The sequence below is a fragment of the Sarcophilus harrisii genome, chromosome 1, assembly GCF_902635505.1.
Source record: "Sarcophilus harrisii chromosome 1, mSarHar1.11, whole genome shotgun sequence".
In the NCBI taxonomy this organism is placed as follows: domain Eukaryota; kingdom Metazoa; phylum Chordata; class Mammalia; order Dasyuromorphia; family Dasyuridae; genus Sarcophilus; species Sarcophilus harrisii.
The window spans coordinates 179,468,392-179,493,414 of NC_045426.1; the positions used below are offsets into that span (position 1 = coordinate 179,468,392).

At 32.7% G+C, this 25,023-nt stretch overlaps 1 pseudogene; it reads left to right on the top strand.

Annotated features, from left to right (window-relative positions):
- Positions 1-8,112, top strand: part of LOC100934320 — a 28,679-nt pseudogene extending 20,567 nt beyond the window's left edge.
- Positions 8,113-25,023: the final 16,911 nt, after the last annotated feature.

The following is a 25,023-nucleotide window of genomic DNA, read 5'->3' on the forward strand; positions in this document are numbered from 1 at the left end:
ATTTAAAGAATAACGTAAAAAAAAGTAGATATTGAAAAGATAATGGAAGAATAAGGTGGGAAAGGATAAAAAGAAACCATACACCTCAAAAGACCAAAACTTACCCAAAAATTTGATGGAACATTAGAACTACTCTCATGGAAAATGACCAAAAGAAAAAATTGTCATAATGTTTAAAAATTCCTTGCCTCAAAAAAAGGGGGAAGGAAGGAAGAAAAAACTAAGGAAGGAGGAAAAATCAAAAGTGATGTTTCTTAAAGAGGTGCTTAGAGTAACAAAGTCATTTGTTTTAAAAAAAAAAAGGGGGCAAAAAAAGAACTAACTGGGATTAAGGATGCAAGAAAATAAAAGAATTCTAAGTAAATTGTGGGATAACCCCAAAAGAGAAGCAATAGCAGACTGGATCAAAGCAGAAAAAGCAATAGGACAAAACATTTAAAAAGCAGGAGATAAACAATTAAAAAAGGCTGGACCTTTCATTCTAGAATAAAAAAAGCAGGGTAACATCCTCTCATCCAGATCAAAGAAAAAATTGTCTAATTAGAATAAAAAACCTCATCACAAAAGGGTAAAAACACAAAAAAATACAAAAAAAACATAATCAAAGTGGGTATGGCATCACCTCCTAAAGGGAAGTTAAAAAGAGTTGCAAAAAAGAACCATAACGGAATATGGAGAACAACCTTGCATTCAAATTAGAAACCAACCAAAACAAATAAGAAGAAATTAAAAGGAAAATAGAATATTAAAAAAAAAAAATAGTATGTTAAGCCCTTTAAAGAAAATAATAACAGAAAGGAAATACTTTCTTCAGCAGTCATGGAACCTATCTCCAAAAATTTAGAAATTTTAATTAGAAAAAGAAACCTCAAAATTAAATCAAGACAATGAAATATTAAACATTCCTTTTCGATCCAACCTAAAAAATAAATTCAACAAAAAGTTAAGGAAGCCATAGACCAAAAAGAATAAACTAAACAAATAAAAGAATATTGGGAATAGAAATAACAAATTATAGATAAATTAATAACAAAAGATATGCTTTTTTAAGTCATAACCAAAATTTAAATTAGGATTAAGCCAAATTAATAAGAGAAATAATCTTTATATCAACCAACTTTCAATAAAACATAAAAGAAAAAATTAAGAAATGCGAATTAAAAAAAACTAAAAAACCAAATAAACCCAATCAAATACTAAATTTGAAAATTTAAAAATTAAAAAGAAAATAAATAAAAAGTAAAAAAACTATTGAACTAATTAATAAAACTAAGAGTTGGTTCTATGCAAAAGCCAATAAAATAGATAAGCCTTTGGTAAATCTGATTAGAAAAAAGAGGGAGGAAAATGAAATCAGTAGTCTTCAAAATGAAAAGGGAGAACTTTCCACCAATGAAGAGGAAATTAGAGAAATAATAAGGAGTTATTTTGCCCAACTTTATGCCAATAAATTTGATAACCTAAGTGAAATGGATGACTACCTACAAAAATATAGACTTCCCAGACTAACAGAGGAGGAAGTAAATTACTTGAATACTCCCATTTCAGAAAAAGAAATAGAACAGGCAATTAAACAACTCCCTAAGAACAAAATCCCCAGGACCAGATGGATTTACATGTGAATTCTACCATTTTAGAGAACAGTTGGCCCCAATGCTATATAAATTATTTGATAAAATAGGGAATGAAGGAGTCCTACCAAATTCCTTTTATGACACAGACATGGTACTGATACCTAAACCAGGGAGGTTGAAAACAGAGAAAGAAAATTATGACCAATCTCCCTAATGAATATTGATGCTAAAATCTTAAATAAGATATTACCAAAAAGATTACAGAAAATCATCCCCAGGATAATACACTATGATCAAGTAGGATTTATACCAGGAATGCAGGGCTGGTTCAATATTAGGAAAACTATCAATATAATTGGCCATATTAATAACCAAATAAACAAAAACCATATGATCATCTCAATAGATGCAGAAAAAGCATTTGACAAAACCCAAAACCCATTCCTATTAAAAACACTTGAGAGTATAGGAATAAATGGACTTTTCCTTAAAATAATCAGCAGCATCTATTTAAAACCATCAGTAAGCATCATATGTAATGGGGACAAACTGCAACCATTCCCAATAAGATCCGGAGTGAAACAAGGTTGCCCACTATCACCGTTACTATTTAATATTGTATTAGAAATGCTAGCTTTGGCAATAAGAGCTGAGAAAGAGATTAAAGGAATAAGAATAGGCAATGAGGAAACAAAATTATCACTCTTTGCTGATGATATGATGGTATACTTAGAGAACCCCAGAGCTTCTACTAAAAATGTTATTAGAAATAATCCACAACTTTAGCAAAGTTGCTGGTTATAAAATAAACCCACATAAGTCATCAGCATTCTTATATATCACTAACAAAATCCAACAGGCAGAGTTACAAAGAGAAATTCCATTTAAAGTAACTACTGATAATATAAAATATTTAGGAATCTATCTGCCAAGGAAAAATCAGAAACTTTATGAGCAAAATTACAGACCACTTTTCACACAATTAAATCTGGTCTAACCAATTGGAAAAAATGTTAAATGCTCTTGGATAGGATGAGCAAATATAATAAAGATGACTATATTACCTAAACTAATCTATTTGTTTAGAGCTATACCAATCAGACTCCCAAAAAACTATTTTAATGACCTAGAAAAAATAACAACAAAATTCATATGGAAAAACAAAAGGTCAAGAATTTCAAGGAAATTAATGAAAAAAAAAAAATCAAATGAAGGTGGCTTAGCTGTACCAGATCTAAAATTATATTATAGAGCGGCAGTTATCAAAACCATTTGGTATTGGGTAAGGAATAGATTAGTTGATCTGTGCAATAGGTTAGGTTCAAGGGCAAAACAGTCAACAACTATAGCAACCTAGTGTTTGACAAACCCAAAGATCCCAGCTTTTGAGATAAGAACTTACTGTTTGACAAAAATTGCTGGGAAAATTGGAAACTAATATGGCAGAAACTAGGCATTGATCCACACTTAACACCGTACTCCAAGATAAGATCAAAATGGGTTCATGATCTAGGCATAAAGAATGAAATTATAAATAAATTAGAGGAACACAGGATAGTTTACCTCTCAGACCTGTGGAAGAGGAAGGAATTTATGACCAAAGAAGAACTAGAGATCATTACTGATCACAAAAAAGAAAATTTTGACTATATCAAACTGAAAAGTTTTTGTACAAACACAACTAATGCAGATAAGATGGGAAAATATTTTTACAGTCAAAGGTTCTGATAAAGGCCTCATTTCCAAAATATATAGAGAATTAACTCTAATTTATAAAAAATCAAGCCATTCTCCAGTTGATAAATGGTCAAAGGATATGAACAGACAATTCTCAGATGAAGAAATTGAAACTATTTGTAGTCATATGAAAAGATGCTCCAAGTCATTATTAATCAGAGAAATGCAAATTAAGACAACTCTAAGATACCACTACACACCTGCAGATTGGCTAGAATGACAGGGAAAGATAATGCTGAATGTTGGAGGGGATGTGGGAAAACAGGGACACTAATACATTGTTGGTGGAACTATGAATACATCCAACCATTCTGGAGAGCAATTTGGAACTGTGCTTAAAAAGTTATCAAACTGTGCATACCCTTTGATCCAGCAGTGTTACTACTGGGCTTATATCCCAAAGAGATTATAAAGAGGGGAAAGGGACCTGTATGTGCACGAATGTTTGTGGCAGCCCTCTTTGTAGTGGCTAGAAACTGGAAAATGAGTGGATGCCCATCAGTTGGAGAATGGCTGAATAAATTGTGGTATATGAATATTATGGAATATTATTGTTTGTTAAGAAATTACCAACAGGATGATTTCAGAAAGGCCTGGAGAGACTTACATGAACTGATGCTGAGTGAAACAAGCAGGGTCAAGAGATCATTATATACTTCAACAACAATACTATATGATGACCAATTCTGATGGACTTGGCCATCCTCAGCAATGAAATCAACCAAATCATTTCCAATGGAGCAGTAATGAACTGAACCAGCTACGCCCAGCAAAATAACTCTGGAAGATGACTAAGAACCATTACATTGAATTCCCAAACCCAATATTTTTGCCTATCTACATTTTTTATTTCCTTCACAGGCTAATTGTACAATATTTCAGAGTCTGATTCTTTTTGTACAGCAAAATAACAGTTTGGTCATGTATACTTATTGTGTATCTAAGTTATATTTTAATATATTTAACATCTACTGGTCATCTCGCCATCTGGGGTAGGGGGCGGGGGAAAGAGAGGAAAAATTGGAACAAGAGGTTTGGCAATTTTCAATGCTGTAAAGTCACCCATACATATAACCTGTAAATAAAAGGCTATTAAATAAAATAAAAAAGAAGAAGACGAAATATGGGGATTGAATATAAATCAATATATGTTTTGTTCACTTCTTTTTTCTGTTATTTTTCTCTTGTGGTTTTCCCTTTTGTTCTGATTTTTTTCTCCCAACATGATTCATAAAGAAATGTGTATTTTAAAAAATTAATACACATGTATAACTAGGGAGTGAAAGATTACTCAGTTTAGGTAGAATTGCCTCAAGGAAACAAATGTATTCATCTAGTTGGAGCCTCCATTTTATAGATGAGAAAAGTGAACCCCAGAAAGATGAATGAACTTATTCAAAGTCACAACTTAGTAAAAGACATACTTGGACTTCAAAATCTAACATTCTAACCATTTCTAACCATTTTGTCATGTCTAACAATGTATAAGGCATTTTCCTAAAAAAATTTCCCACATAAAAAACAAAAAGACAACATACCAAGACTCATGGGATACATGTATAATAGCAATTAGAGGAAAATATGTATCTCTAAATGTTGTCATTAACTATTGAAAAAAGAACAGATTAACAAATTAATTATGCAATTATAAAAACTCTAGAAATACATCAAATAAAAACCCACCAAATTAACATTGATGTTGAAATGTTGAGAAATAATAGAATGACACAACTTAGGGTAAGATCGTCAATTAAATAAAACTTAGTGTTATTACATATTTTTTTTCTTTGGTTTAATAAATTTTTTCTTTTTAAAATTTTCATTTATTTTAGTTTTAATTTTTTAAATAAAACAAGCATTTTTATAATATGCTGAAATTTAAAAGATTGCACATGAAATTGCAAATCTGTTATGCAAAACTTGCCACTCCATTTAAAAATATAATAAAGTTATTATGTGCATTTCTTTTTTCCCTTTTTTTTTCCCTCTTGATTCCCAGGCTAGAGTTATCTATCATTAAACACACATGTACATACACATACAAACACACATATAAAATCATTCAATACATACTTCTTTTTTTTAATCCTTTCTTTCCCAGAATCCAGATAGGAGATAGTATCTTTTTTTGTATGTCCTTTGTGATTAATTAGATATTTATAAGAGTCAAAATAGCTTATTTGCTCAGCATTGTTCTTAAAACAATGTTGCTGTTGTTGTTGCTGTATACACCATTCTCTTGATTTTCTTATTTCACTCTGGTTTTCATTGCAAGTCTATTCATGTTTTTCTAAGATAATTGAGCTCATAATTGCTTATAGCACAGTAGTATTCTATCAGAATCATATACAGCCAATTCTAATGAGGTAGAGTCCTTCAGATTCAAACTTTCTGTGTTTCATTGGCCTATGAGGATGATTATTGGGATCTAATTCTCACTGTGGTTTCCACTGAATCCATATATAGGTGAAACCTCTTTCACCACCATTTTGGTGATAGATACCTCTTGTATAAGATCCATTAACTGAATGGGATCGCACATAAAATGGGAGATAAATAACTAAGTTTCATATAAAAATATCATTCTGACCTAGTTCAGTAAAGCTTGTACACAGATCAATTGTACCGGGGACTTTCCATGCAGCAGAGCATCTCCATTCTATATAAATATTATTATGTTTCTCTCTCTAGTTGAAAGTACAGATTTCTCAATGTATCTTTTCAATCACAGAAGTGATTTATTTTGGTCTTTTAAATAGAAGTTCTTGTTTCCTTGAGGCTTCCCATTATCCTCAAAATTAAATATTCATGGTCACCAGAAGTTGAAAATTAGAAGTTTATTTAGTGGAGCTAATTCAATCATGGTTTTATTTTTTAAAGAAAGAAAAATCAGATAATGTTTTGTTCTAGATTGAGTGATTTTTTAAATGCATAGATTTATATGATATATCCTGGAATTACTAGCTTTCATAAGTCTCTCTCCATACCATCTTCCATTCAACTGCAAAATGTTTCTTCTTAAAGTAAAAATTCATTTATATCACTCCTCCCTATGCTTATTCACAAACTGCAGTGTCTCCCTATTATTTCCAGGACCAAATAAAAAAATCTTCTCTTTGGTTATTAAATCTCTTCATAATTTGACTTTTTGAACTTTCATACTCACATCTTATTTTCCCTAAATACCTTCTTTCCACAGGTTGTTCCATATCCTGATTCTGTGTATTTTTTATTAACTCTCCCCCAAGTCTGGAATGTTTTCTTTCTTCATCTCTGCCTCTTAGCTTCTAGACTTCCTTCAAGTCCAAATCCCAATTTCTGAAAAAGACCTTTAATCCTTTTAATCTTGGTCTAATCTTTGATCCTATCTATATATTTTTGGTACACAGTTACTTCAATGTTGTTTTGTCTTTTGTACTGTGAGTTCCTTGAAAATAAATGCCTTTGTCCTTCAACTTTGTTCTCTGAGGCCAGTGGAGGAAGCCCCATTTAGAAATTCAATATTCTCAAAATCCAGGCCAGAAATGTCTTTTACTCTAGTGGAAACCTTACTGTTGATGTCAATCTTTACACTGGAAAATGTCTCATTCAAGCTGTTGTGCACAGTGGTGCTTGTACTGGCATTCATGTACAATGATAGCTCCAAGACAATGGAGCTCTGAGACAATAAGACCTGTATATGGGGAAAGGTATCTCAAAAGTAGCTACGCACATCAATAAATAAATATATTCCCCTGACCATGCTTAGCAAGAAACTGAATATTGCAGAGCAGGAGATAATCAATAAGTTGCTGATAGAGATGGACAGCTCCAATAATAAATCTAAATTTATTTCAAATGCTATATTGGAAGTGTCTCTGGCTATTTGTAAGATCAGAGCTGCTGAGAAAATGGTTTTCCTCTATTGTCATATTGCTCACCTTTCAGGCAATGACGAAATTATCCTGCCAATTCCAGTCTTCAATGTGATCAATAGTGGCTTTCTTGCTGGTAAAAAGCTGTTCATGCAAGAGTTCATGATCCTTCCCATTGGAGTAGCAACTTTCAAGGAGGCTCTGAGCACTGGAGCTGAGATTTACTACAACCTGAAGAATGTGATTAAACAGAAATATGGACAGAACGCTAATGTACAGGATAAGAGTGGCTTTCCTCCTAACATTCTAGAGGATAAAGAAGCTCTGGCACTGCTAAAGAATGCTAAAGGCAAAGCTGGCTATATTGATATGGTTGTAATTGTCATGGATGTTGTTGCCTCAGAATTCTTCTGATCTGGGAAATATGAGTTGGACATCAATTCTGCTGATGATAGTAGGAGATAAATCTCTCATTTTGAGTGTGGGGACCTCTACAAGATGTTCATCAAGGACTATTCAGTGGTGTCTATTAAAGATCTTTTTGATTAGGATGATTTGGGAACTTTGAAAAATTTCACTGCTACTGCAGGTATCTAGGGTAGGAAATCATCTTATCATGATGAATCTTAAGCACATTGAAAAGATTATGAATGAGAAAGCCTGCAACTTCCTCCTACTCAAAGTAAACCAGATTGACTCCATGACTGGATTTCTTTAGGAGTAGGAGCTGGCTCAGTCTAGTGGGTGGAGAGTAATGGTTTCTCCTTTTTTCAGGGAGACTGAAGATACCTTCATTAAATCTTGTAATAGGTCTTTAGACAGAGCAAATCAAGATTGGTGCCCTGTGCCAATCTGAGAGTCTCATCAAGTATAATCAGCTTCTTAGGATTGAGGAAGATCTGGACAGCAAGGCTAAATTTGCTGGAAAGAACTTCAGAAACCCTTGATCCAAGTAAACTCCTGATCAGGTCTCCAAGCTAAGAGCTAGCAGGTCCCAGACATCTCTGTAGAAGTCTGCTCCTGTCCCAAAAATAGGAATTACCAAATCCTAAACTGGTTTTCTTCTGGGGGTAGGAGCCTCTTCTGCTTAATTTCCCTCTCCTCTCCACCTTTCTTTGATGTTCTCACTGCTATGTTAGAACTGTCTTATCAGAGCCTGTTAAGGTTCTGTTAAGGTTAGAATAACCTCTACCCCTAGTGCTGATGTGTGGAGCCATATACTTATGGTACAGCCCCCAACAAGCACATTGAGCATATCCTTAGTGGCTTCTGTTTGCAGAATACAAGTGTTCAGTAACCCACTGCTTCTTATTACATTGCAGTACTAGAAACAATGACTTAAACAGGATACCATTTTCCCATAAAAACAAAATGTTTGTGTATAGGGAGTATGCACAAAATTCAACAAAATAAGAGAATGACTGACAACTTTGTGCATCTATGCCTCACTTAAATTCAATTCATAAGCAATTAAAGACTTCAACTATTACATCACTGATGTTCTTTGAAAATGAAGGACAAAAAATTTGAAGATTTAGAAATCCAGTTCTCTGGGAACTTCTAATATTGCCTAAGAAAATCTGTTAAACTTCAGGGATGCAGGTAGACACCAGGGAGTGTAATCTAGCATTTTTATATCACCAAGTTATCCTTCAAGAATCTCTGGTTTGTTAGTCAAAGAAGTCTGGTTTACTATCCCTAATATTTCATTTCTTAGTCACCAGAAGGAGAGTGTTGTTGCTAGCTTCTTATTCTTATTTTCCAACCAATCATATTGTTTCCTCAATCTCAGCTCTATAATCAATCAAATTGACATTGATATTTCATATTGAGTTCTTTTTACCATCATCACTTTCCTCACTATAAAGTCCAGTTCTTCATTCTGCTTTACTCTAAATCTTTTAAAAGACAATCATTCCCTACCTTGAGTTATTAACTTTGCTAAGGAAGTTGAGGTCCTATTTATTAGTAAATTTATAATTTACTAATATAATTTATTTTGTCTTAACTAAAGTTTGCCTAAACTAAAACTTAATCTGAACTTCTAATTTCCCTAATGCAATGCAATGATAACTAAGTATTTAAGAAAATTATATTTGAATTTATTAAATTGAATTTATTCTATACTGTCCAAATGAGGAAAGTAGGATAAATGAGAAGAATATATAGGGATAAAAATATCCATTTGAGGTGGGGTTTAGCCAGGATGGCAGATTAGACAGATCTTTGTCTGAGATATCCCTGGCTTCCCTCTGATCAACACCAGATCAAGCCTCTGAACTGGTTTTGGAATGACAGAACACACAAGTATTTGGAGTATAGCAAATTTATAGCAGAAGATATTTTGGAAGAACTTCAGAAAAGGTCTTTTCCAGTGAACACGAGTGGGGGGATCGGGGCATGACCAAGTGCAGATAAAGTGCAGGGACCAAGGGTAGTGTGTATCCCTGTGCCAGGGGAATCTAAGTGGAGACATTTAGCCTAAATAAAGAAGCATTGGCTACTCTAACCTGGTTCAGAAGCCAGTGAATCGCCAGACTAGCTATGAGATATTCAACACAATTATGGGAAGCAAATACTACCTCCCTCCCCCCGACCTTGAACCCAGAGTAATGCAAGACTTGACCACACACACCCAGCAAGGAAGAAAATCAATAGCTCAGGCCTCAGGGCAGTGTGAAGCCAAGGTAGACTATAAAGGAAGTGTGGGAGAATCTCTCCTTTGCTCTAAGAGCAGACCTCAACCATTAAAAATGAACAAAAAAGCAAAAAAATAAAAAATAAAGGCTCTGATTATAGAAAAATTGATAGAGATAGAAAAGAACAGACCTCAGACCCTGAAGACACTAAAAGCAAACCATCTCCAGATGAAACTCCAAAGGGTGATATGAGTTAGTCTCCAACGCACAAGAAATTGTGAAAATTTCAAAATTCAAAAAGGATCTCAAAAGAGTTAGAAGAAAAATTGAGAAAGGAATTGAGAACTTTGCAAGAGGATTTGAAAAAGGAAACAAAGAAATTATCTGAAGTAAACTCCTTAAAATAGATTTTAACAAGGTGAAAAAGGCATATAACTTCTTACAAAATAGAATTGACAAAATGGAAAAACCACATAATTCCTGACAAAATAGGTTTGATGAAATGGAAAAAAACCCAATTCATTGAAAAACATAATTTGTAAAATAGTTTTAAAAAACAATGAATAAAACAACTCATTTAAAAGTTCAATTGGCTGATTCAAAAGGAAATTAAAAAAAGCTAACTGAAGAAAATAATTCACTAAAAATTAAAATTAAACAAATTGTTAAGGTTCTGTTAAGGTTAGAATAGCCTCCACCTGTAGTGCTGATGTGTGGAGCCATATACTTATGGTACAGCCCCCAACAAGCACACTGAGCATATCCTTAGTGGCTTCTGTTTGCAGAATACAAGTATTCAGTAACCCGCTACTTCCTATTACATTGCAGTACTAGAAAAAATGACTTAAACAGGATACCATTTTACCATAAAAACAAAATGTTTGTATATAGGGAGTATGCACCAAATTCAATAAATAACATGAATGAATGAATAAGTGAATGACTCAATGAATGAAATATCAAGAATCAGACAAACTTAAAGAAAAAATATGGAAAAAATAGAATAAAATGTAAAATACATCATTGGAAAAATAACTAACCTGGAAAATAGATCCAAGAGAAACAACCTAGGAATTATTGCACTTCCCAAAAATTCATGATAAAAAAAAAATAAGCCTAGAAAATATTTTTCAGGAAATCATCAAAGAAAAGTGCCCTGATGTACTAGATCTAGAGGGTAAAATAGTCATTGAAAGAATTCATTGATCACTTCCTGAAAAAAAACCCAAAACAAAAACTGCAAGGAATATCATAACTAAATTTCAGAATTATCAATTCAAGAAGAAAATATTGTAAGCAGTCAGAAAGAAATAATTCAAATATAAAGGAGCCACAATCAGGATTATCAGGGACCCACAAGCTTCCACTTTAAAGGATGAAAGGGCCTGGAATATGATATTCCAAAGGGCAAAGGGACTTTTAATTGGAGCCAGCAATAAACTATACAATAAAATTAAGGATTATTTTTCAAGGGAAAAAGTTGGACATTCAGTGAAACAAGTGAATTTCCTTTATCTCTGATGAAAAGATCATAGCTGAACAGAAAATTTGATCTTCAAATGCAAACTCAAGAGAAGGACAAAAAGGTAAAAAGTAAAGAAAAAATAACTGTTTCTTTCAAAAATTAAAAATTTAACATTCCTATATGGGAAGATGATATTTCTAACTCTTGAAAACCATATATCTGTTATGGGTACACTTAGAAAGTATAGGTATAATTTGATTTACTTGTGATGACATAAAAAAGAAATGAGTTGAAAAGGGAATTGTGCTGGAATAAGAGGAAAATGGAACTAAAGGGGGTAAATGATATCTTGTGAAGAGGCAAAAAAAGATATTATAATTGAGGGAAAGAAGGGAATTTGTTGAACATTGTGTGAATCTTACTCTCATTGGATTTGGCTCAAAGAACGTCAGCCATATTTAGATTCACAGAAAAACTTGCCTCACTCTACAGGGAAGTCAAAGAGGAAAAAGCAAAAGAAAGGGGGTGTCTAATAGAAAGAAGAACAGAAGTAGAAAGGCAAAGAGATATGAAAGGGAGAAGAGCTGTATAAGGGGAGAGCTGTTTGAGGGAGGTTGTGGTCAGAAGCAAAGCAATGGGGAGGAGGGAAAAAGAGAAAGGAAAGAGGAAAGTGTAACTGGGGGAAAACAAAATTCCGGGAAATGCAGTTAAGAATTTTAATTATGAATGTGAATGGGATGAATTCTCCCATAAAATTAAAGTGAATAGCAGACTGCATTAAAGCCAAAAATCTATAATATGTTGTTTATAGAAAAGTCATTTAAAGCAGAGTGATACATACATATATACAAAGGCTGCAGCAGAAACTATAATGCTTCAGCTCAAGTAAAAAAAAAATAAAGAAGGGTAGCAATTCTGATTTTGCTAAAGAAAAAATAGCTCCAATTAAAAGATAAGGAAGAAAATTCTATTTTGCTGAAGGGTATCACAAATAATGAATCAATACTAAATACATATACTTTAAATGGTGTAGCATCTAAATTCTAGAGGAGAAATTAGGAAAGATGCAAGAATTATACAGCAAAACTATACTAGTGGGGGAATCTCAAACTTGCACTCTCAGAACTAGATAAATTGAACCGCAAAATAAATAAGAAAGAAATGAAGAAGGTAAATAGAATTCTAGAAAAGTTAGTAATGATAGATCTTTGAATAAAACTGAATGGAGACAGAAAAAAAAGTATACATTTTTCTTGGCATTGCATGTAACCTACACAAAAATGATCATGTATTAGGATATAAAAACCTCAAAATCTAATGCACAAAGGCAGAAATACTAAATGCATCTTTTTCAGATCATGATGGAATAAAAATTACATGCAAAAAAAAAAAAGAGAAAAATACACCAAAAATTATTTGAAAAACTAAATAATCCAATCCTAAAGACTGAGTGGATGAAACAGCAAATCATGGACACAAATGATAATTTCATCCAAGAAAATGACAATAATGAGACAACATACCAAAATTTATGCAATGCAGCCAAAGGAATCCTTAGGGGAAGTTTTATATTTCTAGATGTTTATTTGCATAAAATAGAGAGAAAGAAGGTTGATGAATTCAATATACAACTAAAAAAGCTACAAAAAGAACAAATTAAAATCTCCCAATTAAATACCACATTTGAAATTCTGAAAATAAAAGGAGAGATTAATAAAATTGAAAGTAGGAAAACTAGTCAACTCCAGAAGGAGTTACTTGGGAACATTCCCAGGAGTTGGTGAGGAGTACTCTGGGAGGAAGCCTACAAGCCCTATCTCCGAGGCAAGAGAGATTTCATTGCATCTTCTACCTTGGTGCTGGCTGGAGTCGAAAAGACAAACCTTTGGATTTGGAGACATTCGGAGGGAGCTCTTGGAACCAAGCAAAGAGATAGGCCTGAGTTAACAGGGCTATATTGAAGGACACAATAAAAGATCTGAACTTTTACCACCTGGCTGTGTTTTGGAAAAAGAACACCAACACTGTTCATTTCTTTTTCTTCCCTTATTGTTAAAACTAACATTTCTAGTACAATATTGAATATTTATTACTGGCTAAGAAATTGAGTAGCCAATCAGTGGAATAGCTTTGATTCACAAAACACAATAGCCAATGACTGTAGTAACCTAGTGTTTAATAAACCCAAATATCCTAGCTTCTGGGATAAAAACTCACTATCTGATAAAAATTGGTGGGAAAATTAGAATTGGTGGGAAAATTAGGTAGGGCAAAAATTAGGCATTGACCTACACCTAATACCCTCTACCAAGATAAGCTTGAAATGGGTTTATGTTTTACATATTAAGAGTGATACTACGAGCATATTAGAAGAACAAATGTTAGTCTACCTCTTAGATCTGTGGAGAAAGAAGGAATTTATGGCCAAAGAATTAGAGTATATTAATGGAATATATTCCATTATGGATATTTTTGATTATATCAATGGATTTTTTTTGGATAAATGGATAATTTTGATTATATTAAGTAAAGTTTTTGTACAAACAAAACAAATGTAGATAAGATCAGAAGGAAAGCAATAAATTGGGAAATCATTTTTACATTTAAGGGTTCTGATAAAAACTTCATTTCTAAAATATATAGAGAATTGCCTTAAATTTATGAGAATCCAAGTCATTCTCCAATTGATAAATGGTCAAAGGATATGAACAGATAATTTTCAAATGAAGAAAATAAAACTATTTCTGCTCTACATCATTATTGTTCAGAGATAGACAAATTAAAACAACTCTGAGGTACTACTTCACACTTCTCCTATTGGATAAAATGATAGGAAAAGATGTTGAGTGTTGAAGGGGTTGTTGGAAAACTTGGAGACTAATACATTGTTGGTGGAGTTGTGAAGTGATCCAACTATTTTGGAGAGCAATTTGGAACTATGCTGAAAAGGCTGTAAAAGTGTATATACCCTTTGATGCAGCAGTGTCTATTGGTCCTGTATCCCAAAGAGATCATAAAAATGGAAAAGAACCCACATGTGCAAAAATGTTTGTAACTGCTCTTTTTGTAGTAGAAAGGAATTGGAAACTGAATGGATACCCATCAATTGGAGAATGGCAGAACAAGTTATGATATATGAGTATATGGAATATTATTATTTTATAATAAACAATCAGGATGATTTCAGAGAGGTCTGGAGAGACTTACATGGACAGATGCTAAGTGAAGTGAGTCGAATGAGGAGAGCAGTGCACACAGCTATAGTAAGATTATACAATGATCAAGTCTGACGGACATGGCTCTCTTCAATAGCGCAGTGATTTAATAGCACAATTCCAATGATTTTGTAATGAAGAAAGCCAGCTGTATCCAGAACACTATGGGGACTGAATGTAGATCACAACATAATATTTTCACTTTTTATTGTTGTTTGCTTACATTTTGTTTTCTTTTTGATTTTTTTTTCTTTTTTGAGCTGATTTTTCTTGTGCAGCTTGATAATTGTGGAAATATGTATAGAAGAATTGCACATTTTAAACACATATTGGATTATTTATAGTCTAGGGGAGAGGTGGAGGAAGAGAGGGAAAAATGTGGAACACAAGGTTTTGCAAGGGTGAATGCTGAAAATTATCTATGCATTGATTTTGAAAATAAAAAGTTTTATAAAGAGACTTCCTTTCAATATTATAATTATTCTATTTGTCTAGAATTATATGTAGTAAGGCAGATATATACATTGAGATAGTAAGTTCCTCAAAAGAGGAGAAAGAAAAGAACTCTTTATTTTGTTTTTTCCTCCCAAAAAATTTCAATAAATACTTGACAGAGGCATTAAAGCAGATTCCTAAATGGCATATGGAACTATACTTAATGATTTTAAAGACCCCTTTCAAAACTGATATTCTATTTCTAATCTAGGAAATTTCTCAATTTCTAATGTAAAAAATCAAACCTTAAAGACATTTTTAATAACAGGATTTTTAATTTTTATATTTTTTCTAATTATAATTAACTATAACAGTTAAAGCACGTACATAAAATCTTTTACAAAATTTTCTACTTCATTAGGCTACACCAAAATGCTTATTCTCCTTGGAAAGCAGTAAGAGTCATCTACATTTGATTCACTAAACTGTAGCATGATGGATGTTTATATTTACTCCCATAATAGCCGAAGATATTAAAAGATTCTTTGACAGAAAACCTGAAATAAGAAGGATGAAGACAAAAAGAAACTCGGAAATACTGATCCACTGATTCTTTGCACTTCACCATGAAAAGCACAACTCTGCTTTATATACATGGTGAACTTTTCAGTAATTTGCCATACTGAAGATAAATCATCTTCTATTCATACAGTATAAATTCTCTACTGTCAGTCAAACACAGAGATGAGTCAGCCTGTGCAAAGTAATAATTTTTCCCACCTCTACTTTCTGTTTGAGAAGATAGTATTACTCCCTCTCACCTAAAAGCATTAAGCTGCTCTAAAAATGAAAAGTCTTCAGCAAAAATAAATATAATCCCAAAGACAACCCTTTGTTAAGAGAAAAAAATTATTTTTGACTATCATTCAATTCTAGTTCACTATTTCAGGTCAGTAAAATTACTTTATTTTAAAAAATGAAAATATATCCTGTCAAATATGTTTCTAAACCAATATATATAAAATTTTAGACTCCAAAATGTCACAAATTCAATTTAATATTTCTCAATTCAATAAAAATCTGCTGATTACTTATTGTATGTACCAAAATGAGGGAAATATGGATGGTCCTTCCTCTTAAAATTTATAATCTACTGAACCCAATTATTTTAAATTCCCCTTTCTTTAAAACTCTTATTATATTTTCCCCATAACAAGTCAGTATCATTGAACATGGTCAAATTCCATTTTCCCCTGAAATAAACTTACCAGCTAGATGGGAACAAAAATAAGGTAAATTTCTACTATTTTTGGATCTTAGATTCTGGAGGAATCCATTTTGTTTGTATGGCTTAGATATAATACTGCTTGGAGCCTAATGGGTAGAAAAAGATTAGTTTTTTGTTTTGTTTTGCTTTTCTTTTAGAATAAGATTAGTTTTTTTTGTTTGTTTGTTTTGTTTTGTTTTGCTTTTCTTTATTCCTGTAATTTAGTCTTTGATACTAAGGTAAAATAGTGAATAGCTCAGTTATGCAAGGAATTATACAATTACTATCTTTCTTTTCTGAAAGGCAGTGTTGAGGAATCTAATACAGAGAGCATGAATAAACGTGAAGCAAAGCATTGTAGAGTAGCTCCATCTTTTCCATAAGTATCTAGAAAAAGTACCATTATGAATCCTGATTGGGAAACAAGATAAAAAGTACCATTATGAATCCTGATTGGGAAACAAAGATAAAAATCACTGATTAATTTTTCACCCTAGGTTAGGGGAGAAAAAGAAGGAGAAAGAGGAGGACAAGAAACACAAACAGAGAGATCTGTGGATGATAGGGACAATGTCTGTCAAGGACTCCGAAAAGATGAAACTAGGACAGAAAAAGGTAACAAAAGGTCAAGTACAACTTAACAACTCTTTTGGTTACTACCCCATTCTAGGTCACAGATCCAGGAATGAGTGAGGAGGAGAACTGAGCTTAAGGGTGGTAGAGAGAAGATGTCAGGTGGCAGTAGTGTAGTGGTTTAAAGATGAAATGACTGAGGAAACAAATGATAAATCATTCAAGTATATTAATTTGTTAAACAAGATTGTCAATTCCCTGAAAATTTTGAACCAGACCCCTTATTCAGTTTAGAACTTGCCCCCAAATTGAGAAGACAGATTTTTATATGTAAAAAACTATAAATCAAAGATTAATTTACTAAAAAGAAACAGTACAATATTAGGTACTTTGATTTCTAATTGAAGGAGAGATTAGGAACTATCCAGTTGGGAAAAGTAGAGGGGGAGAGATCAGGTACAAATCCCTGAATTCAAATAAGGAGGTATCCCACCCCTCAAGTATCTATAAACAATCAAGGGAACAAGGAAACAAAAGCTGATTTATCAGTATGAGCCACTTTTCAGATAAGACAAATAGATTAGTTGAGAAACACAGTTGTGAGAAAGCTCCTTGCATCAATCTTTGGTGCTTACTGGTTTCTGGTTTGCATATTCTAGGTCTTTGATCAATAGTCAAATCATCCTGTAGTGAAAGAACATGAGGGAAAAGCAGAAATGGAAAAAAATCTACCAATCACCACCTCAAATAGATCCTTTGTGGAAAACACATAGGAAATTTGTTGCCAAATTTCAAAAACCACAAATCAAAGAGAAAATTTTGCAAGAAACAAGCTGCAGCTATGGTTAGAATTGTACAGGATTTAGCAGCAGCCACAATAAAAGACAATATGTTCTGGAATCATATCTATTAGCAATCACAAGAACTAGTCCTACAGTTAAAAATATCACATTCAGCAAAATTAACCATTAAACTGAATGAGAAAAAAATGGACATTCAATGAACCTGCAGATTTCCAGGACTTTATATCAACCAAACCTGAAGTCAATCAAACATTTAATATATAAGAGCCGATGTCAAAAATCATTTTCAAGGAACTCAACATAAATTGCTTATGTATTTTACATGGAAATGTATACCATATGTTTAAGATTAACATTAGCAGTAGGGTAGCTCAAAAGAAAGATAGGGGCAGTTAAGGTAAAATAGCAATCATGTTATAATGAGGAACAGAGGAAGAAAAGACACAGGCATTAGAGGGATGAGGAGGGCTCATAGTTCTGAAAATCTACTCATGTTGGCAGTGGGTTAAATAGGCAACACCTTCCATATATAACCAAGAAAAGTATAACATCATCCAAAATCTATAAGAAATAAGGAGAGAGGGATGGGCAGATCAGGAAGCAAGGAGTCGGGGAAGAAGATAAAAAAAGGATTCATGGGCAGTGGGAGGTTAAATAATAACAAAGCAAGTTAAGGAACAGAATTATAGCAGAAGAGTTAGCAAGGATAGGAAAGAAGAGATAAGTCAAAGAATCAATTAAGATAGAAATCTACATTATATCAATCATATTGATCTTGTTTAAGATGCATGTTTGCATGTGGGTGGATGCATGTGTGTATATGTGTGTGTTTGTGAGTATATAGAGATACATATCCATGTTGCTTATATATGTGTGTGTGTGTAGATATGTGTATATGTGGGTGGGAATGTGGGGGAATGTCAATGTATGTGTGTGTATACATATATATACATATATATGTATATATATAGGCAAGGAAGAATGTAAGCTTGTGTGTATATATATATATATATATATATATATATATATGACATATATCTGTGCTTAACTATACCTTCTTTGCAGAAACTGAGGAGATGAAACTGAGATGAAACTGAGGAGATGAAAGAAGAAAAAAGAATAAAGTTTCAAAAGTACACAGCAGAGAACAAAAGAATAACCTATAAGAAAGCTGAATATAATTTCTTCTACTATTATATATCTTTTCTTGAACTGGTAATTTATTCTTATATGTTTGAATTCTCACTGATATTGTTTTGTGCTCTAGACAATGTTCTGCTTTGTTTTGTTTTCCTTTTCCTTTTTTCATTTTTTAATAAAATAAATCATTTTTTGCAGTTATATCATTTTTAAATTTTTCCCCAATATAAATAAGCATACATATTTACACAATTTTCTTGCTGCACAAGAAGAATCAGATCAAAAAGGGAAAAAATTTAAAAGAAAATAAAATTCAAAAAAACAACAAAAGTAGTAAAAATGCTATGTTGTAATCCATACACAGTTCCCACAGTCTTCTCTCTGGTTGTAGATGGCTCTCATCATCACAAAAACATTGGAACAGGCCTGTGGCCTGAGAAGAGCTACATCCATCAGAATTGATCATCATTGTATAATCTTGCCATTGCTGTGTACAATGAAATCCTAGTTCTACTCAATTCGCTTAGCATTAGTTCATGTAAGTCTTTCCAGGTCTCTCTAAAATCATCCTATTAATTATTTGTTATAGAACAATAATATTCCATAACATTCATATATCATAACGTATTCAGCCATTCTCCAACTGATCGACATATACTCAGTTTCCAGTTTCTTGCCACTATAAAAAGGACTGTAACAAACATTTTTGCACATGTGGGTTTCTTTCTTTCCTTTATCATCTCCTTAAGATATAACCCAGTAGAAAAACTATTGGATCAAAGGGTACGCACAACGTGATAACCTTTTGAGCATAGTTCCAAATTGCTCTCCAGTATAGTTGGATCCATTCCCAATTCCACCAACAATATATTAGTGTTGCAGTTTTTCACATCCCCTCCAACATTTATCATTATTTTTTCCTGTCACCTTAGCCAGTCAGGTGTGTAGTGGTAGCTCAGAGTTATCTTAATTTTCATTTCTCTGATCAATAGTGATTTAGGGAATCTTTTCATATGGCTAGAAATGATTTCAATTTCTTCATTTGAAAATTGTCTGTTCATATCTTTTGACCATTTATCAACTGGAAAATGTGTTAGATTCTTATAAATTTAAGTCAATCCTCTATATATTTTAGAAATGAGGCCTTTATAAGAACCCTTAAATGTAAAAATGTTTTCCCAATTTATTGCTCCCCCTCTTATCTGCATTAGTTTTGTTTGTACAATTTTTTTTTTACTTAATATCATCAAAGTTATCTATTTTGTGTTCAATAATGAGTTGCAGTTCTTCTTTGGTCACAAATTCCTTCCTTTTCCACTTATGTGAGAGGTAAACTACCCTATGTTCTTCTAATTTGCTCACAATACCATTCTTCATGTCTAAATCATGAAGTCATTTCAATCTTATTTTGGTATATGGTGGTAGGTGTGGATTAATACCTAATTTCTTCCATATTAGTTGCTAATTTTCCCAGCAGTTTTGCACAAATAGTAAATTCTTATCCCAAAAGTGGGGGGCTGGGGGTTTGTCAAACACTAGAATTCTATATTCATTGACTATTTTGTCCTGCAAACCTAACCTATCCCACTGATCCACTAACCTATTTTATTTCTTAGCCAGTACCAAATGGGTTTGATGATCACTGCTTTATAATATAGTTTTAGGTCTTGTACAGCTGGGCCACCTTCATTGTCATTTTTTTTTTCATTCTTAACCTTTTGTTCTTTCAAATAACTTTTTAAAAATTTTTTTCTGGATCTGTAAAATAATTTCTTGGGAGTGTGATGGGTATGGAATTAAGTAAGTACACTAATTTTGTGTCACTTTTATTATATTCACTTGGCCTACCCATGAGTACTTGATATTTTTTCCAATCGATTAGATCTGATTTTATTTGTGTGGAAAGTGTTTTGTAATTGTGTTCATATAGTTCCTGACTTCCCTTTGGCAGATAGACTCCCAAATATTTTATATTATTAACAATAATTTTAAATAGAATTTCTCTTTGTTTATCTTGCTGCTGGACTTTGTTAGTAATACATAAAAATGCTGATGATTTATGTGGATTTCTTTTGTATCCTGCAACTCTGCTACAGTTATGAATTTTTTCTAGTATTATTTTACTTGATTCTCTAGGATGCTTTAAGTATGTCATCATATCATCTGCAAAGAGTAATAATTTGGTTTCCCCATTGCCTACTCTAATTTATTTCATCTCTTTTTCTTCTCTTATTGCCAAAACTAACATTTCTAATACAATATTGAATAGTAATAGTGATAGTGGGCAACCTTGTTTCACAGCTGATCTTATGGTAAATGGTTCTCATTTGTCCCCATTACATATAATGCTTGCTGATGGTTTAAAATAGATGCTAGAGATCATTTTAAAGAAAAGTCCTAAGGACAGAATCAAGATTACAGTAAATCATTCCCAAGATAATACACCATGACCAAGTAGGATTTCTATCAGGAATGCAGGGCTGATTCAATATTAAGCAAGCCATTAGCATAATAAATGACAATATCAATAACCTAACTAACAAAAATCATATGAGTATTTCAAGTATTTGACAAAATCCAACACCCATTTCTATTAAAAACAATAGAGAGCATAGGAATAAATGGAGTTTTCAGTAAAATGATCAATACCATCTATTTCAAGCCATCAGCAAACATCAGATTTAATGGGGTTAAATTAGAACCATTTCAAGTAAGATCAGGAATGAAACAAGGTTGCCCACTATTACCATTACTATTTCATATTGTTAGAAATGTTAGCTTTGGGAAAACAGGGACATTGATATATTGTTGATGGAATTGTGAATACATCCAGCCATTCTGGAGAGCAATTTGGAACTATGCTCAAAAAATTATCAAACTTTGATCCAGCAGTGTCCCAAAGATATTTTAAAGAAGAGAAAAAGACCTGTATGTGCAAGAATGTTTGTGGCAGCCTTCTTTGTAGTGGCCAGAAACTGGAAACTGAGTGGATGCCCATCAATTGGAGAATGGCTGAATAAATTATGGTATATGAATATTATGGAATATTATTGTTCTGTAAGAAATGACCAACAGGATGATTTCAGAAAGGCCTGGAGAGACTTGCATGAACTGATGCTGAGTGAAATGAGCAGAACCAGAAGATCATTATATACTTCAACAACAATAATATATGATGATCACTTCTGATGGACGTGGTCATCTTCAGCAATGAGATGAACCAAATCAGTTCCAACAGAGCAGTAATGAATTGAACCAGCTACACCCAGCCAAAGAATTCTGGGAGATGACTATGAACCACTACATAGAATTCCCAGTCCCTCTATTTTTGTCCACCTGCATTTTTTATTTCCTTCACAGGCTAATTGCACACTATTTCAAAGTCTGATTCTTTTTGAAAAGCAAAACAACTGTTTGGACATGTATATTTTAAAAAAAAAAGAAATGTTAGCTTTGGCAGTAGAAGAAAAAAATATAAAAGGAAACATAAGGGGGAAACCAAATTATCATTTTTTTGGAGATGATATGATGGTATACTTAGAGATCTAGAGAATCAACTAAAAAACTACTAGAAACTATTCACAATTTTATCAAAGTTGAAGAATACAAAATAAATCTACAGAAATCATCAGTATTTTTTATATATGCTCAGCAGCAAGAGATAGAAAGATAAATTTCATTTAAAATTATTAGAGATAATGTAAAATATCTGTGAGTCTGCCTGCCAAGGCAGAGTCAAGAAGTACATAAATATAATTACAAAACACTTTCAACATCAATAAAGTCAGATCTAATCTCTTGGGAAAATATCAAGAGCTAATATAAAAAAATTTACAATACTATCTAAATTGATCTACTTATTCAGTGTCATATTATTCAAATTCAAAGAAATTATTTTTCAGATTTAGAAAAAAATTAGCAAAATTCATATGGAAAAACAAATGGTTAAGAATTTCAAGGAAATTGATGAAAATGAAATTGAGGGTGAACAAGCAGTATGGACCTAAAACTATTTTATAAAGCAACAGTCATCAAAAGCATTTGGGACTATTTAAGAAATGGTGTAGTAGAATAGCTTAGGTTCACAGGACAAAAGAGTCAATGACTATAGAAATCTAGTGTTTGACAAATGCAAAGACTCCAGCTTTTGGGATGAGAACTCACTATTTGACAAAATCTGGGAAAATTGGAAATTAATATGGCAGAAACTAGACACTGACCCACACTTAGTACCCTATACCAAGATAAGATTGAAGTGGGTTCATGATTAACATATAATGTTTCATATTATAAACAAATTAGAAGAACAAAGGATAGTTTACCTCTTAGATTTGTAGAGAAGGAGCAAATTTGCAGCCAAAAAGAAGTTGAATATATTATTGAATGCAAAATGAATAATTTTGAATATATTAAGTTAAAAAGTTTTTGTACAAACAAAAGCAATGCAAACAAAATTAGAAGGGAAGCAAAACATTGGGGAAAAATACATTCAAGGACTCTGATAAAGGCCTCTTTTCTAAAATATATAGAGAATTTACTCAAATTTATAAGAATTCAACCTATTTTCCAACTGATAAATGGTCATAGGCTACGAACAATTTTCAGATGAAATTAAAACCATTTCTAGTCATATGAGAAGGTACTCTACATCATTATTGATCAGAAACATGCAAATTAAAACAACTCTGAGGTACTACTACACTCCTCTCAGCTTGACTAAAATGACAGGAAAAAATAATTATAAATATTGGAGGGGATGTGGGTAAACTGGGAACTAATACCTTGTTGGTAGGGTTGCAAACTGATCCAACCATTTTGGAGAGCAATTTAGAACTATGCCCAAAGAGCTATCAAACTCTGCATACCCTTTGATCCTGTCTTTCTACTGGACTTGTATCCTAAAGAGATTTTTAAAAAGGGAAAGGGACCCACATCTGCAACAATATTTGTGGCAGCCCTCTTTGTAGTGGTAAGAAATTGGAAACTGAGTGGATGCCCATCAGTTGGAGAATGATTGAACAAGTTATGGTATATGAATGTTATGGAATATTATTGTTCTATAAGAAATGATCAGCAGGATGATTTCAGAGAGGCATGGAGAGATTTACATGATGCTAAGTGAAATAAGCAAAACCAGGAGATCATTTTACATGGCAATAGCAAGATTATATGATGATCAATTCTTGTGGACATGGCTATCTTCAACAATGAGATGATTCAGACCAGTATCAAAATCTTGTGATGAAGAAAGACATCTACATCCAAAGAGAGGGCAGTGGGAATTAAATGTGAACCAAAATATAGTATTTTCACTCTTTTTGTTGTTTCCTCATATTTTTTTTTCTTTTTGATATGATTTTTCTTTTGCAACATGATATTTGTAGAAACATGTATAGCCAAATTGCACATGTTTAACATATATTTGGATCACTTGCTGACTAGGGTAGGGGGTAGGCATAAAAGCAGGAAAAAATGAGAGCAATTAGGGTTTTTTAGGCATCAATGTTGAAAATTATTCATGTAAATATTTTAAAAATAAAAAGCTATAATTTTTTAAATGCCTGTGTATTGATCTTCATTAATGGCTTCTATTTTTCACTTATATATAACCCTCAAAAAGATTTTGTATAAGATGAAGTGTAGATATTTGTCAATGTCTTTTCATTTCCTTTCCCCATTTTTCTTATAACTCTCTTTTAAGATCCTTTTTAATTTCTTCTAGGAGAGACTTATGTGATGGAGATCGATATCTCACCCTTTGAGGCTTCATCTGGTGACAATCTGCTTTTAGTCTCTTCAGGGTTTGAAATCTGTTCTTCTCTTTCACCATAAAAACTATATATGGTCAGAGTTTTTTTTTTTTTTTCATTTTTACCTATTTTTTTTTTAGTTGAGATCTGCTCTTAGGGCAAGGGAGATAGTCCACACTTCCTCTACAAATGGCAGCAACTGCTCTGGGTCAGTGCTCACTGACCTCTGGTGCTGGGTAAGTTGTAGCCAGATCCTGTGAACTTCTGGTGTTTGGGGGTTTACTATTTACCTTTTGTGTTTGTATTGGATGTTTTATAACTTCTCTGTTTATCTACTGACTTGCAGCCAGGACAGAGTAGCCAACATTGTGGTAGATTCTTTGCCCCATGGAGCCCTCACCACTTAGGGTCTGTGCTGCCTTCACTTGGCTATATGCTCAGCCTACTTGTTCTTGGCCCACCTCCCTCGATGCTCAACTGAAACAGACCTTTTTCTGGAGAGCTTCAAAATTATCGTCTGCTGGTAATTTATTACACTCCCAATACTCATGGATTCTGCCAGTCCAGAGCT